Source organism: Lissotriton vulgaris, chromosome 2_1 (genome assembly GCF_964263255.1).
Source record: "Lissotriton vulgaris chromosome 2_1, aLisVul1.2, whole genome shotgun sequence".
Taxonomy (NCBI): Eukaryota; Metazoa; Chordata; class Amphibia; order Caudata; family Salamandridae; genus Lissotriton; species Lissotriton vulgaris.
Window position 1 is genome coordinate 1,285,808,507 of NC_141687.1, and position 13,726 is coordinate 1,285,822,232.

Here is a 13,726-nt window from a genome sequence, read left to right on the forward strand (position 1 = left end):
GTAAAAATTACTATTCCCACTCCAGCGAGTGCAACAGTAGGGAAAGCGTTGGATAGCGTAGAGGTAAAAATTACTATTCCCACTCCAGAGAGTGCAACAGTAGGGAAAGTGTTGGATAGCGTAGGGGTAAAAATTACTATTCCCACTCCAGAGAGTGCAACAGTAGGGAAAGCATTGGATAGCGTAGAAGTAAAAATTACTATTCCCCCTCTAGAGAGTGCAACAGTAGGAAAAGCGTTGGATAGCGTAGGGGTACAAATTACTATTCCTACTCCAGTGAGTGCAACAGTAGGGAAAGCGCTGGATAGCGTAGGGGTTAGAATTACTATTCCCACTCCAGTGAGTGCAACAGTAGGGGAAGCCCTGGATAGCGTAGGGATAAAAATTACTATTACCACTCCAAGGAGTGCAACAGTAGGGAAAGCGTTGGATAGCGTAGGGGTAAAAATTACTATTCCCACTCAAGTGAGTGCAACAGTAGGTAAAGCGTTGGATAGCAGAGGGGTTAAAATTACTATTCCCACTCCAGTGAGTGCAACAGTAGGGAAAGCGCTGGATAGCGTAGGGGTTAAAATTACTAGTCCCACTCCAGTGAGTGCAACAGTAGGGAAAACGCTGCATAGCGTAAGGGTAACATTTACTATTCCCACTCCAAAGAGTGCAACAGTAGGGAAAGTGTTGGATAGCGTAGGGGTAACAATTACTATTCCCAATCCAGTGAGTGCAACAGTAGGGAAAGCGTTGGATAGCGTAGGGGTAAAAATTACTATTCCCACTCCAGAGAGTGCAAGAGTAGGGAAAGCATTAAATAGCGTAAATGTAAAAACTACTATTCACACTCTAGAGAGTGCAACAGTAGGGAAAGCGTTGGATAGCGTAGGGGTAAAAATGACTATTCCCACTCCAGTGAGTGCACCAGTATGGAAAGCGCTGGATAGTGTAGGGGTTAACATTACTAGTCCCACTCCAGTGAGTGCAACAGTAGGGAAAGCGCTGGATAGCGTAGGGGTTAAAATTACTATTCCCACTCCAGTGAGTGAAACAGTAGGGAAAGCCCTGGATAGCTTAGAGATACAAATTACCATTACCACTCCAATGAGTGCAACAGTAGGGAAAGCATTGGATAGCGTAGGGGTAAAAATTACTATTCCCACTCCAGTGAGTGCAACAGTTGGGAAAGCGTTGGATAGCGTAGGGGTTAAAATTACTATTTCCACTCCAGTGAGTGCAACAGTAGGGAAAGCGGAGGATAGCGTAGGGGTTAAAATTACTAGTCCTACTCCAGTGAGTGCAACAGTAGGGAAAGCGCTGGATAGCGTAAGGGTAAATTTTACTTTTCCAACTCCAAAGAGTGCAACAGTAGGGAAAGTGTTGGATAGCGTAGGGGTAACAATTACTATTCCCACTCCAGTGAGTGCAACAGTAGGGAAAGCGTTGGATAGCGTAGGGGTAAAAATTACTATTCCCACTCCAGAGAGTGCAACAGTAGGGAAAGCGTTGGATAGCGTATAGGTAAAAATTACTATTCCCACTCCAGAGAGTGCAACAGTAGGAAAAGTGTTGGATAGCGTAGGGGTAAAAATTACTACTCCCACTCCAGAGAGTGAAACAGTAGGGAAAGCATTGGATAGCGTAGAGGTAAAAATGACTATTCCCACTCTAGAGAGTGCAACAGTAGGGAAAGCGTTGGATAGCATAGGGGTAAAAATTACTATTCCCACTCCAGTGAGTGCAACAGTAGGGAAAGCGTTGGATAGCGTAGGGGTTAAAATTACTATTTCCACTCCAGTGAGTGCAACAGTAGGGAAAGTGTTGGATAGCGTAGGGGTAACAATTACTATTCCCACTCCAGTGAGTGCAACAGTAGGGAAAGCGTTGGATAGCGTAGGGGTAAAAATTACTACTCCCACTCCAGAGAGTGCAACAGTAGGGAAAGCGTTGGATAGCGTAGAGGTAAAAATTACTATTCCCACTCCAGAGAGTGCAACAGTAGGAAAAGTGTTGGATAGCGTAGGGGTAAAAATTACTACTCCCACTCCAGAGAGTGAAACAGTAGGGAAAGCATTGAATAGCGTGGGGGTAAAAATTACTATTCCCACCCCAGTGAGTGCAATAGTAGGGGAAGCGTTGGATAGCGTAGGGGTTAAAATTACTATTCCCACTCCAGTGAGTGCAACAGTAGGGAAAGCGCTGGATAGCGTAGGGGTTAAAATTACTAGTCCCACTCCAGTGAGTGCAACAGTAGGGAAAGCGCTGGATAGCGTAAGGGTAACATTTACTATTCCCACTCCAAAGAGTGCAACAGTAGGGAAAGTGTTGGATAGCATACGGGTAACAATTACTATTCCCACTCCAGTGAGTGCAACAGTAGGGAAAGCGTTGGATAGCGTAGGGGTAAAAAGTACTATTCCCACTACAGAGAGTGCAACAGTATGGAAAGCGTTGGATAGCGTAGAGGTAAAAATTACTATTCCCACTCCAGAAAGTGACACAGTAGGGAAAGCGTTGGATAGCGTAGAGGTAAAAATTACTATTGCCACTCTAGAGAGTGCAACAGTAGGGAAAGCGTTGGATAGCGTAGGGGTAAAAATTACTATTCTCACTCCAGTGTGTGCAACAGTAGGGAAAGCCCTGGATAGCGTAGTGATAAAAATTACTATTACCACTCTAAGGAGTGCAACAGTAGGGAAAGTGTTGGATAGCGTAGGGGTAAAAATTACTATTCCCACTCCAGTGAGTGCAACAGTAGGGAAAGCCCTGGATAGCGTAGGGATAAAAACGTACTATTACCACTACAATGAGTGCAACAGTAGGGAAAATGTTAGATAGCGTAGGGGTAAAAATTACTATTCCCACTCCAGTGAGTCCAACAGTAGGAAAAGCGTTGGATAGCATAGGGGTTAAAATTACTATTTCCACTCCAGTGAGTGCAACAGTAGGGAAAGCGCTGGATAGCGTAGGGGTTAAAATTACTAGTCCCACTCCAGTGAGTGCAACAGTAGGGAAAGCGCTGGATAGCGTAAGGGTAAAATTTACTTTTCCCACTCCAAAGAGTGCAACAGTAGGGAAAGTGTTGGATAGCGTAGGAGTAACAATTACTATTCCCACTACAGTGAGTGCAACAGTAGGGAAAGATTTGGATAGCGTAGGGGTAAAAATTACTATTCCCACTCCAGCGAGTGCAACAGTAGGGAAAGCGTTGGATAGCGTAGAGGTAAAAATTACTATTCCCACTCCAGAGAGTGCAACAGTAGGGAAAGTGTTGGATAGCATAGGGGTAAAAATTACTATTCCCACTCCAGAGAGTGCAACAGTAGGGAAAGCATTGGATAGCGTAGAAGTAAAAATTACTATTCCCCCTCTAGAGAGTGCAACAGTAGGAAAAGCGTTGGATAGCGTAGGGGTACAAATTACTATTCCTACTCCAGTGAGTGCAACAGTAGGGAAAGCGCTGGATAGCGTAGGGGTTAAAATTACTATTCCCACTCCAGTGAGTGCAACAGTAGGGGAAGCCCTGGATAGCGTAGGGATAAAAATTACTATTACCACTCCAAGGAGTGCAACAGTAGGGAAAGCGTTGGATAGCGTAGGGGTACAAATTACTATTCCCACTCCAGTGAGTGCAACAGTAGGTAAAGCGTTGGATAGCAGAGGGGTTAAAATTACTATTCCCACTCCAGTGAGTGCAACAGTAGGGAAAGCGCTGGATAGCGTAGGGGTTAAAATTACTAGTCCCACTCCAGTGAGTGCAACAGTAGGGAAAACGCTGCATAGCGTAAGGGTAACATTTACTATTCCCACTCCAAAGAGTGCAACAGTAGGGAAAGTGTTGGATAGCGTAGGGGTAACAATTACTATTCCCAATCCAGTGAGTGCAACAGTAGGGAAAGCGTTGGATAGCGTAGGGGTAAAAATTACTATTTCCACTCCAGAGAGTGCAACAGTAGGGAAAGCATTAGATAGCGTAAATGTAAAAACTACTATTCACACTCTAGAGAGTGCAACAGTAGGGAAAGCGTTGGATAGCGTAGGGGTAAAAATGACTATTCCCACTCCAGTGAGTGCACCAGTATGGAAAGCGCTGGATAGTGTAGGGGTTAACATTACTAGTCCCACTCCAGTGAGTGCAACAGTAGGGAAAGCGCTGGATAGCGTAGAGATAAAAATTACCATTACCACTCCAATGAGTGCAACAGTAGGGAAAGCGTTGGATAGCGTAGGGGTAAAAATTACTATTCCCACTCCAGTGAGTGCAACAGTAGGGAAAGCGTTGGATAGCGTAGGGGTTAAAATTACTATTTCCACTCCAGTGAGTGCAACAGTAGGGAAAGCGGAGGATACCGTAGGGGTTAAAATTACTAGTCCTACTCCAGTGAGTGCAACAGTAGGGAAAGCGCTGGATAGCGTAAGGGTAAATTTTACTTTTCCAACTCCAAAGAGTGCAACAGTAGGGAAAGTGTTGGATAGCGTAGGGGTAACAATTACTATTCCCACTCCAGTGAGTGCAACAGTAGGGAAAGCGTTGGATAGCGTAGGGGTAAAAATTACCATTCCCACTCCAGAGAGTGCAACAGTAGGGAAAGCGTTGGATAGCGTATAGGTAAAAATTACTATTCCCTCTCCAGAGAGTGCAACAGTAGGAAAAGTGTTGGATAGCGTAGGGGTAAAAATTACTACTCCCACTCCAGAGAGTAAAACAGTAGGGAAAGCATTGGATAGCGTAGAGGTAAAAATGACTATTCCCACTCTAGAGAGTGCAACAGTAGGGAAAGCGTTGGATAGCATAGGGGTAAAAATTACCATTCCCACTCCAGTGAGTGCAACAGTAGGGAAAGCGTTGGATAGCGTAGGGGTTAAAATTACTATTTCCACTCCAGTGAGTGCAACAGTAGGGAAAGCGCTGGATAGCATAGGGGTTAAAATTACTAGTCCCACTCCAGTGAGTGCAACAGTAGGGAAAGCGCTGGATAGCGTAAGGGTAAAATATAATTTTCCCACTCCAAAGAGTGCAACAGTAGGGAAAGTGTTGGATAGCGTAGGGGTAACAATTACTATTCCCATTCCAGTGAGTGCAACAGTAGGGAAAGCGTTGGATAGCGTAGGGGTAAAAATTACTATTCCCACTCCAGAGAGTGCAACAGTAGGGAAAGCGTTGGATAGCGTAGAGGTAAAAATTACTATTCCCACTCCAGAGAGTGCAACAGTAGGAAAAGTGTTGGATAGCGTAGGGGTAAAAATTACTACTCCCACTCCAGAGAGTGAAACAGTAGGGAAAGCATTAGATAGCGTGGGGGTAAAAATTACTATTCCCACCCCAGTGAGTGCAACAGTAGGGGAAGCGTTGGATAGCGTAGGGGTTAAAATTACTATTCCCACTCCAGTGAGTGCAACAGTAGGGAAAGCGCTGGATAGCGTAGGGTTTAAAATGACTAGTCCCACTCCAGTGAGTGCAACCGTAGGGAAAGCGCTGGATAGGTAAAATTTACTTTTCCCACTCCAAAGAGTGCAACAGTAGGGAAAGTGTTGGATAGCGTAGGGGTAACAATTACTATTCCCACTCCAGTGAGTGCAACAGTAGGGAAAGCATTTGATAGCGTAGGGGTAAAAATGACTATTCCCACTCCAGAGAGTGCAACAGTAGGGAAAGCGTTGGATAGCATAGAGGTAAAAATTACTATTCCCACTCCAGAGAGTGCAACAGTAGGGAAAGTGTTGGATAGCGTAGGGGTAAAAATTACTATTCCCACTCCAGAGAGTGCAACAGTAGGGAAAGCATTGGATAGCGTAGAGGTAAAAATTACTATTCCCACTCTAGAGAGTGCAACAGTAGGGAAAGCGTTGGATAGCGTAGGGGTAAAAATTACTATTCCCACTCCAGTGTGTGCAACAGTAGGGAAAGCCCTGGATAGCGTAGTGATAAAAATTACTATTACCACTCTAAGGAGTGCAACAGTAGGGAAAGTGTTGGATAGCGTAGGGGTAAAAATTACTATTCCCACTCCAGTGAGTGCAACAGTAGGGAAAGCCCTGGATAGCGTAGGGATAAAAACTTACTATTACCACTCCAATGAGTGCAACAGTAGGGAAAATGTTGGATAGCGTAGGGGTAAAAATTACTATTCCCACTCCAGTGAGTGCAACAGTAGGAAAAGCGTTGGATAGCATAGGGGTTAAAATTACTATTTCCACTCCAGTGAGTGCAACAGTAGGGAAAGCGCTGGATAGCGTAGGGGTTAAAATTACTAGTCCCACTCCAGTGAGTGCAATAGTAGGGAATGCGCTGGATAGCGTAAGGGTAAAATTTACTTTTCCCACTCCAAAGACTGCAACAGCAGGGAAAGTGTTGGATAGCGTAGGGGTAACAATTACTATTCCCACTACAGTGAGTGCAACAGTAGGGAAAGCGTTGGATAGCGTAGGGGTAAAAAATTACTATTCCCACTCCAGAGAGTGCAACAGTAGGGAAAGCGTTGGATAGCATAGAGGTAAAAATTACTATTCCCACTCCAGAGAGTGCAACAGTAGGGAAAGTGTTGGATAGCGTAGGGGTAAAAATTACTATTCCCACTCCAGAGAGTGCAACAGTAGGGAAAGCATTGGATAGCGTAGAGGTAAAAATTACTATTCCCACTCTAGAGAGTGCAACAGTAGGGAAAGCGTTGGATAGCGTAGGGGTACAAATTACTATTCCCACTCCAGTGAGTGCAACAGTAGGGAATGCGCTGGATAGCGTAGGGGATAAATTACTATTCCCACTCCAGTGAGTGCAACAGTAGGGGGAGCCCTGGATAGCGTAGGGTTTAAAATGACTAGTCCCACTCCAGTGAGCGCAACCGTAGGGAAAGCGCTGGATAGCGTAAGGGTAAAATTTACTTTTCCCACTCCAAAGAGTGCAACAGTAGGGAAAGTGTTTGATAGCGTAGGGGTAAAAATTACTATTCCCACTCCAGAGAGTGCAACAGTAGGGAAAGCGTTGGATAGCATAGAGGTAAAAATTACTATTCCCGCTCCAGAGAGTGCAACAGTAGGGAAAGTGTTGGATAGCGTAGGGGTAAAAATTACTATTCCCACTCCAGAGAGTGCAACAGTAGGGAAAGCATTGGATAGTGTAGAGGTAAAAATTACTATTCTCACTCCAGTGTGTGCAACAGTAGGGAAAGCCCTGGATAGCGTAGTGATAAAAATTACTATTACCACTCTAAGGAGTGCAACAGTAGGGAAAGTGTTGGATAGCGTAGGGGTAAAAATTACTATTCCCACTCCAGTGAGTGCAACAGTAGGGAAAGCCCTGGATAGCGTAGGGATAAAAACGTACTATTACCACTACAATGAGTGCAACAGTAGGGAAAATGTTAGATAGCGTAGGGGTAAAAATTACTATTCCCACTCCAGTGAGTCCAACAGTAGGAAAAGCGTTGGATAGCATAGGGGTTAAAATTACTATTTCCACTCCAGTGAGTGCAACAGTAGGGAAAGCGCTGGATAGCGTAGGGGTTAAAATTACTAGTCCCACTCCAGTGAGTGCAACAGTAGGGAAAGCGCTGGATAGCGTAAGGGTAAAATTTACTTTTCCCACTCCAAAGAGTGCAACAGTAGGGAAAGTGTTGGATAGCGTAGGAGTAACAATTACTATTCCCACTACAGTGAGTGCAACAGTAGGGAAAGCATTGGATAGCGTAGAAGTAAAAATTACTATTCCCCCTCTAGAGAGTGCAACAGTAGGAAAAGCGTTGGATAGCGTAGAGGTAAAAATTACTATTCCCACTCCAGAGAGTGCAACAGTAGGGAAAGTGTTGGATAGCGTAGGGGTAAAAATTACTATTCCCACTCCAGAGAGTGCAACAGTAGGGAAAGCATTGGATAGCGTAGAAGTAAAAATTACTATTCCCCCTCTAGAGAGTGCAACAGTAGGAAAAGCGTTGGATAGCGTAGGGGTACAAATTACTATTCCTACTCCAGTGAGTGCAACAGTAGGGAAAGCGCTGGATAGCGTAGGGGTTAAAATTACTATTCCCACTCCAGTGAGTGCAACAGTAGGGGAAGCCCTGGATAGCGTAGGGATAAAAATTACTATTACCACTCCAAGGAGTGCAACAGTAGGGAAAGCGTTGGATAGCGTAGGGGTAAAAATTACTATTCCCACTCAAGTGAGTGCAACAGTAGGTAAAGCGTTGGATAGCAGAGGGGTTAAAATTACTATTCCCACTCCAGTGAGTACAAACAGTAGGGAAAGCGCTGGATAGCGTAGGGGTTAAAATTACTAGTCCCACTCCAGTGAGTGCAACAGTAGGGAAAATGCTGCATAGCGTAAGGGTAACATTTACTATTCCCACTCCAAAGAGTGCAACAGTAGGGAAAGTGTTGGATAGCGTAGGGGTAACAATTACTATTCCCAATCCAGTGAGTGCAACAGTAGGGAAAGCGTTGGATAGCGTAGGGGTAAAAATTACTATTCCCACTCCAGAGAGTGCAAGAGTAGGGAAAGCATTAGATAGCGTAAATGTAAAAACTACTATTCACACTCTAGAGAGTGCAACAGTAGGGAAAGCGTTGGATAGCGTAGGGGTAAAAATGACTATTCCCACTCCAGTGAGTGCACCAGTATGGAAAGCGCTGGATAGTGTAGGGGTTAACATTACTAGTCCCACTCCAGTGAGTGCAACAGTAGGGAAAGCGCTGGATAGCGTAGGGGTTAAAATTACTATTCCCACTCCAGTGAGTGAAACAGTAGGGAAAGCCCTGGATAGCTTAGAGATAAAAATTACCATTACCACTCCAATGAGTGCAACAGTAGGGAAAGCGTTGGATAGCGTAGGGGTAAAAATTACTATTCCCACTCCAGTGAGTGCAACAGTAGGGAAAGCGTTGGATAGCGTAGGGGTTAAAATTACTAGTCCTACTCCAGTGAGTGCAACAGTAGGGAAAGCGCTGGATAGCGTAAGGGTAAATTTTACTTTTCCAACTCCAAAGAGTGCAACAGTAGGGAAAGTGTTGGATAGCGTAGGGGTAACAATTACTATTCCCACTCCAGTGAGTGCAACAGTAGGGAAAGCGTTGGATAGCGTAGGGGTAAAAATTACTATTCCCACTCCAGAGAGTGCAACAGTAGGGAAAGCGTTGGATAGCGTATAGGTAAAAATTACTATTCCCACTCCAGAGAGTGCAACAGTAGGAAAAGTGTTGGATAGCGTAGGGGTAAAAATTACTACTCCCACTCCAGAGAGTGAAACAGTAGGGAAAGCATTGGATAGCGTAGAGGTAAAAATGACTATTCCCACTCTAGAGAGTGCAACAGTAGGGAAAGCGTTGGATAGCATAGGGGTAAAAATTACTATTCCCACTCCAGTGAGTGCAACAGTAGGGAAAGCGTTGGATAGCGTAGGGGTTAAAATTACTATTTCCACTCCAGTGAGTGCAACAGTAGGGAAAGCGCTGGATAGCATAGGGGTTAAAATTACTAGTCCCACTCCAGTGAGTGCAACAGTAGGGAAAGCGCTGGATAGCGTAAGGGTAAAATATACTTTTCCCACTCCAAAGAGTGCAACAGTAGGGAAAGTGTTGGATAGCGTAGGGGTAACAATTACTATTCCCACTCCAGTGAGTGCAACAGTAGGGAAAGCGTTGGATAGCGTAGGGGTAAAAATTACTATTCCCACTCCAGAGAGTGCAACAGTAGGGAAAGCGTTGGATAGCGTAGAGGTAAAAATTACTATTCCCACTCCAGAGAGTGCAACAGTAGGAAAAGTGTTGGATAGCGTAGGGGTAAAAATTACTACTCCCACTCCAGAGAGTGAAACAGTAGGGAAAGCATTGGATAGCGTGGGGGTAAAAATTACTATTCCCACCCCAGTGAGTGCAATAGTAGGGGAAGCGTTGGATAGCGTAGGGGTTAAAATTACTATTCCCACTCCAGTGAGTGCAACAGTAGGGAAAGCGCTGGATAGCGTAGGGGTTAAAATTACTAGTCCCACTCCAGTGAGTGCAACAGTAGGGAAAGCGCTGGATAGCGTAAGGGTAAAATTTACTATTCCCACTCCAAAGAGTGCAACAGTAGGGAAAGTGTTGGATAGCATACGGGTAACAATTACTATTCCCACTCCAGTGAGTGCAACAGTAGGGAAAGCGTTGGATAGCGTAGGGGTAAAAAGTACTATTCCCACTCCAGAGAGTGCAACAGTATGGAAAGCGTTGGATAGCGTAGAGGTAAAAATTACTATTCCCACTCCAGAGAGTGCAACAGTAGGGAAAGCATTGGATAGCGTAGGGGTAAAAATTACTATTCCCACTCCAGAGAGTGCAACAGTAGGGAAAGCATTGGATAGCGTAGAGGTAAAAATTACTATTCACACTGTACAGAGTGCAACAGTAGGGAAAGCGTTGGATAGCATAGGGGTAAAAATTACTATTCCCACTCCAGAGAGTGCAACAGTAGGGAAAGCGTTGGATAGCGTGGAGGTAAAAATTACTATTCCCACTCCAGAGAGTGCAACAGTAGGGAAAGTGTTGGATAGCGTAGGGGTAAAAAGTTACTATTCCCACTCCAGAGAGTGCAACAGTAGGGAAAGCATTGGATAGCGTAGAGGTAAAAAAGACTATTCCCACTCTAGAGAGTGCAACAGTAGGGAAAGCGTTGGATAGTGTAGGGGTACAAATTACTATTCCCACTCCAGTGAGTGCAACAGTAGGAAAAGTGCTGGATAGCGTAGGGGTTAAAATTACTATTCCCACTCTAGTGAGTGCAACAGTAGGGAAAGCCCTGGATATCGTAATGATAAAAATTACTATTACCACTTCAAGGAGTGCAACAGTAGGGAAAGCGTTGGATAGTGTAGGGGTAAAAATTACTATTCCCACTCCAGTGAGTGCAACAGTAGGGAAAGCGTTGGATAGCGTAGGGGTTAAAATTACTATTCCCACTCCAGTGAGTGCAACAGTAGGGAAAGCGTTGGATAGCGTAGGGGTTAAAATTACTATTCCCACTCCAGTGAGTGCAACAGTAGGGAAAGCGCTGGATAGCGTAGGGGTTAAAATTACTATTCCCACTCCAGTGAGTGCAACAGTAGGGAAAGTGTTGGATAGCGTAGGGGTAACAATTACTATTCCCACTCCAGTGAGTGCAACAGTAGGGGAAGCGTTGGATAGCGTAGGGGTTAAAATTACTATTCCCACTCCAGTGAGTGCAACAGTAGGGAAAGCGCTGGATAGCGTAGGGGTTAAAATTACTAGTCCCACTCCAGTGAGTGCAACAGTAGGGAAAACGCTGGATAGCGTAAGGGTAAAATTTACTATTCCCACTCCAAAGAGTGCAACAGTAGGGAAAGTGTTGGATAGCGTAGGGGTAACAATTACTATTCCCAATCCAGTGAGTGCAACAGTAGGGAAAGCGTTGGATAGCGTAGGGGTAAAAATTACTATTCCCACTCCAGAGAGTGCAACAGTAGGGAAAGCATTAGATAGCGTAAATGTAAAAACTACTATTCACACTCTAGAGAGTGCAACAGTAGGGAAAGCGTTGGATAGCGTAGGGGTAAAAATGACTATTCCCACTCCAGTGAGTGCACCAGTATGGAAAGCGCTGGATAGTGTAGGGGTTAACATTACTAGTCCCACTCCAGTGAGTGCAACAGTAGGGAAAGCGCTGGATAGCGTAGGGGTTAAAATTACTATTCCCACTCCAGTGAGTGAAACAGTAGGGAAAGCCCTGGATAGCGTAGAGATAAAAATTACCATTACCACTCCAATGAGTGCAACAGTAGGGAAAGCGTTGGATAGCGTAGGGGTAAAAATTACTATTCCCACTCCAGTGAGTGCAACAGTAGGGAAAGCGTTGGATAGCGTAGGGGTTAAAATTACTATTTCCACTCCAGTGAGTGCAACAGTAGGGAAAGCGGAGGATAGCGTAGGGGTTAAAATTACTAGTCCTACTCCAGTGAGTGCAACAGTAGGGAAAGCGCTGGATAGCGTAAGGGTAAATTTTACTTTTCCAACTCCAAAGAGTGCAACAGTAGGGAAAGTGTTGGATAGCGTAGGGGTAACAATTACTATTCCCACTCCAGTGAGTGCAACAGTAGGGAAAGCGTTGGATAGCGTAGGGGTAAAAATTACTATTCCCACTCCAGAGAGTGCAACAGTAGGGAAAGCGTTGGATAGCGTATAGGTAAAAATTACTATTCCCACTCCAGAGAGTGCAACAGTAGGAAAAGTGTTGGATAGCGTAGGGGTAAAAATTACTACTCCCACTCCAGAGAGTGAAACAGTAGGGAAAGCATTGGATAGCGTAGAGGTAAAAATGACTATTCCCACTCTAGAGAGTGCAACAGTAGGAAAATCGTTGGATAGCATAGGGGTAAAAATTACTATTCCCACTCCAGTGAGTGCAACAGTAGGGAAAGCGTTGGATAGCGTAGGGGTTAAAATTACTATTTCCACACCAGTGAGTGCAACAGTAGGGAAAGCGCTGGATAGCATAGGGGTTAAAATTACTAGTCCCACTCCAGTGAGTGCAACAGTAGGGAAAGCGCTGGATAGCGTAAGGGTAAAATATACTTTTCCCACTCCAAAGAGTGCAACAGTAGGGAAAGTGTTGGATAGCGTAGGGGTAACAATTACTATTCCCACTCCAGTGAGTGCAACAGTAGGGAAAGCGTTGGATAGCGTAGGGGTAAAAATTACTATTCCCACTCCAGAGAGTGCAACAGTAGGGAAAGCGTTGGATAGCGTAGAGGTAAAAATTACTATTCCCACTCCAGAGAGTGCAACAGTAGGAAAAGTGTTGGATAGCGTAGGGGTAAAAATTACTACTCCCACTCCAGAGAGTGAAACAGTAGGGAAAGCATTGGATAGCGTGGGGGTAAAAATTACTATTCCCACCCCAGTGAGTGCAACAGTAGGGGAAGCGTTGGATAGCGTAGGGGTTAAAATTACTATTCCCACTCCAGTGAGTGCAACAGTAGGGGAAGCGTTGGATAGCGTAGGGGTTAAAATTACTATTCCCACTCCAGTGAGTGCAACAGTAGGGAAAACGCTGGATAGCGTAGGGGTTAAAATTACTAGTCCCACTCCAGTGAGTGCAACAGTAGGGAAAGCGCTGGATAGCGTAAGGGTAAAATTTACTATTCCCACTCCAAAGAGTGCAACAGTAGGGAAAGTGTTGGATAGCATACGGGTAACAATTACTATTCCCACTCCAGTGAGTGCAACAGTAGGGAAAGCGTTGGATAGCGTAGGGGTAAAAAGTACTATTCCCACTCCAGAGAGTGCAACAGTATGGAAAGCGTTGGATAGCGTAGAGGTAAAAATTACTATTCCCACTCCAGAGAGTGCAACAGTAGGGAAAGCATTGGATAGCGTAGGGGTAAAAATTACTATTCCCACTCCAGAGAGTGCAACAGTAGGGAAAGCATTGGATAGCGTAGAGGTAAAAATTACTATTCACACTCTACAGAGTGCAACAGTAGGGAAAGCGTTGGATAGCGTAGGGGTAAAAATTACTATTCCCACTCCAGAGAGTGCAACAGTAGGGAAAGCGTTGGATAGCGTAGAGGTAAAAATTACTATTCCCACTCCAGAGAGTGCAACAGTAGGGAAAGTGTTGGATAGCGTAGGGGTAAAAATTACTATTCCCACTCCAGAGAGTGCAACAGTAAGGAAAGCATTGGATAGCGTAGAGGTAAAAATTACTATTCCCACTCTAGAGAGTGCAACAGTAGGGAAAGCGTTGGATAGC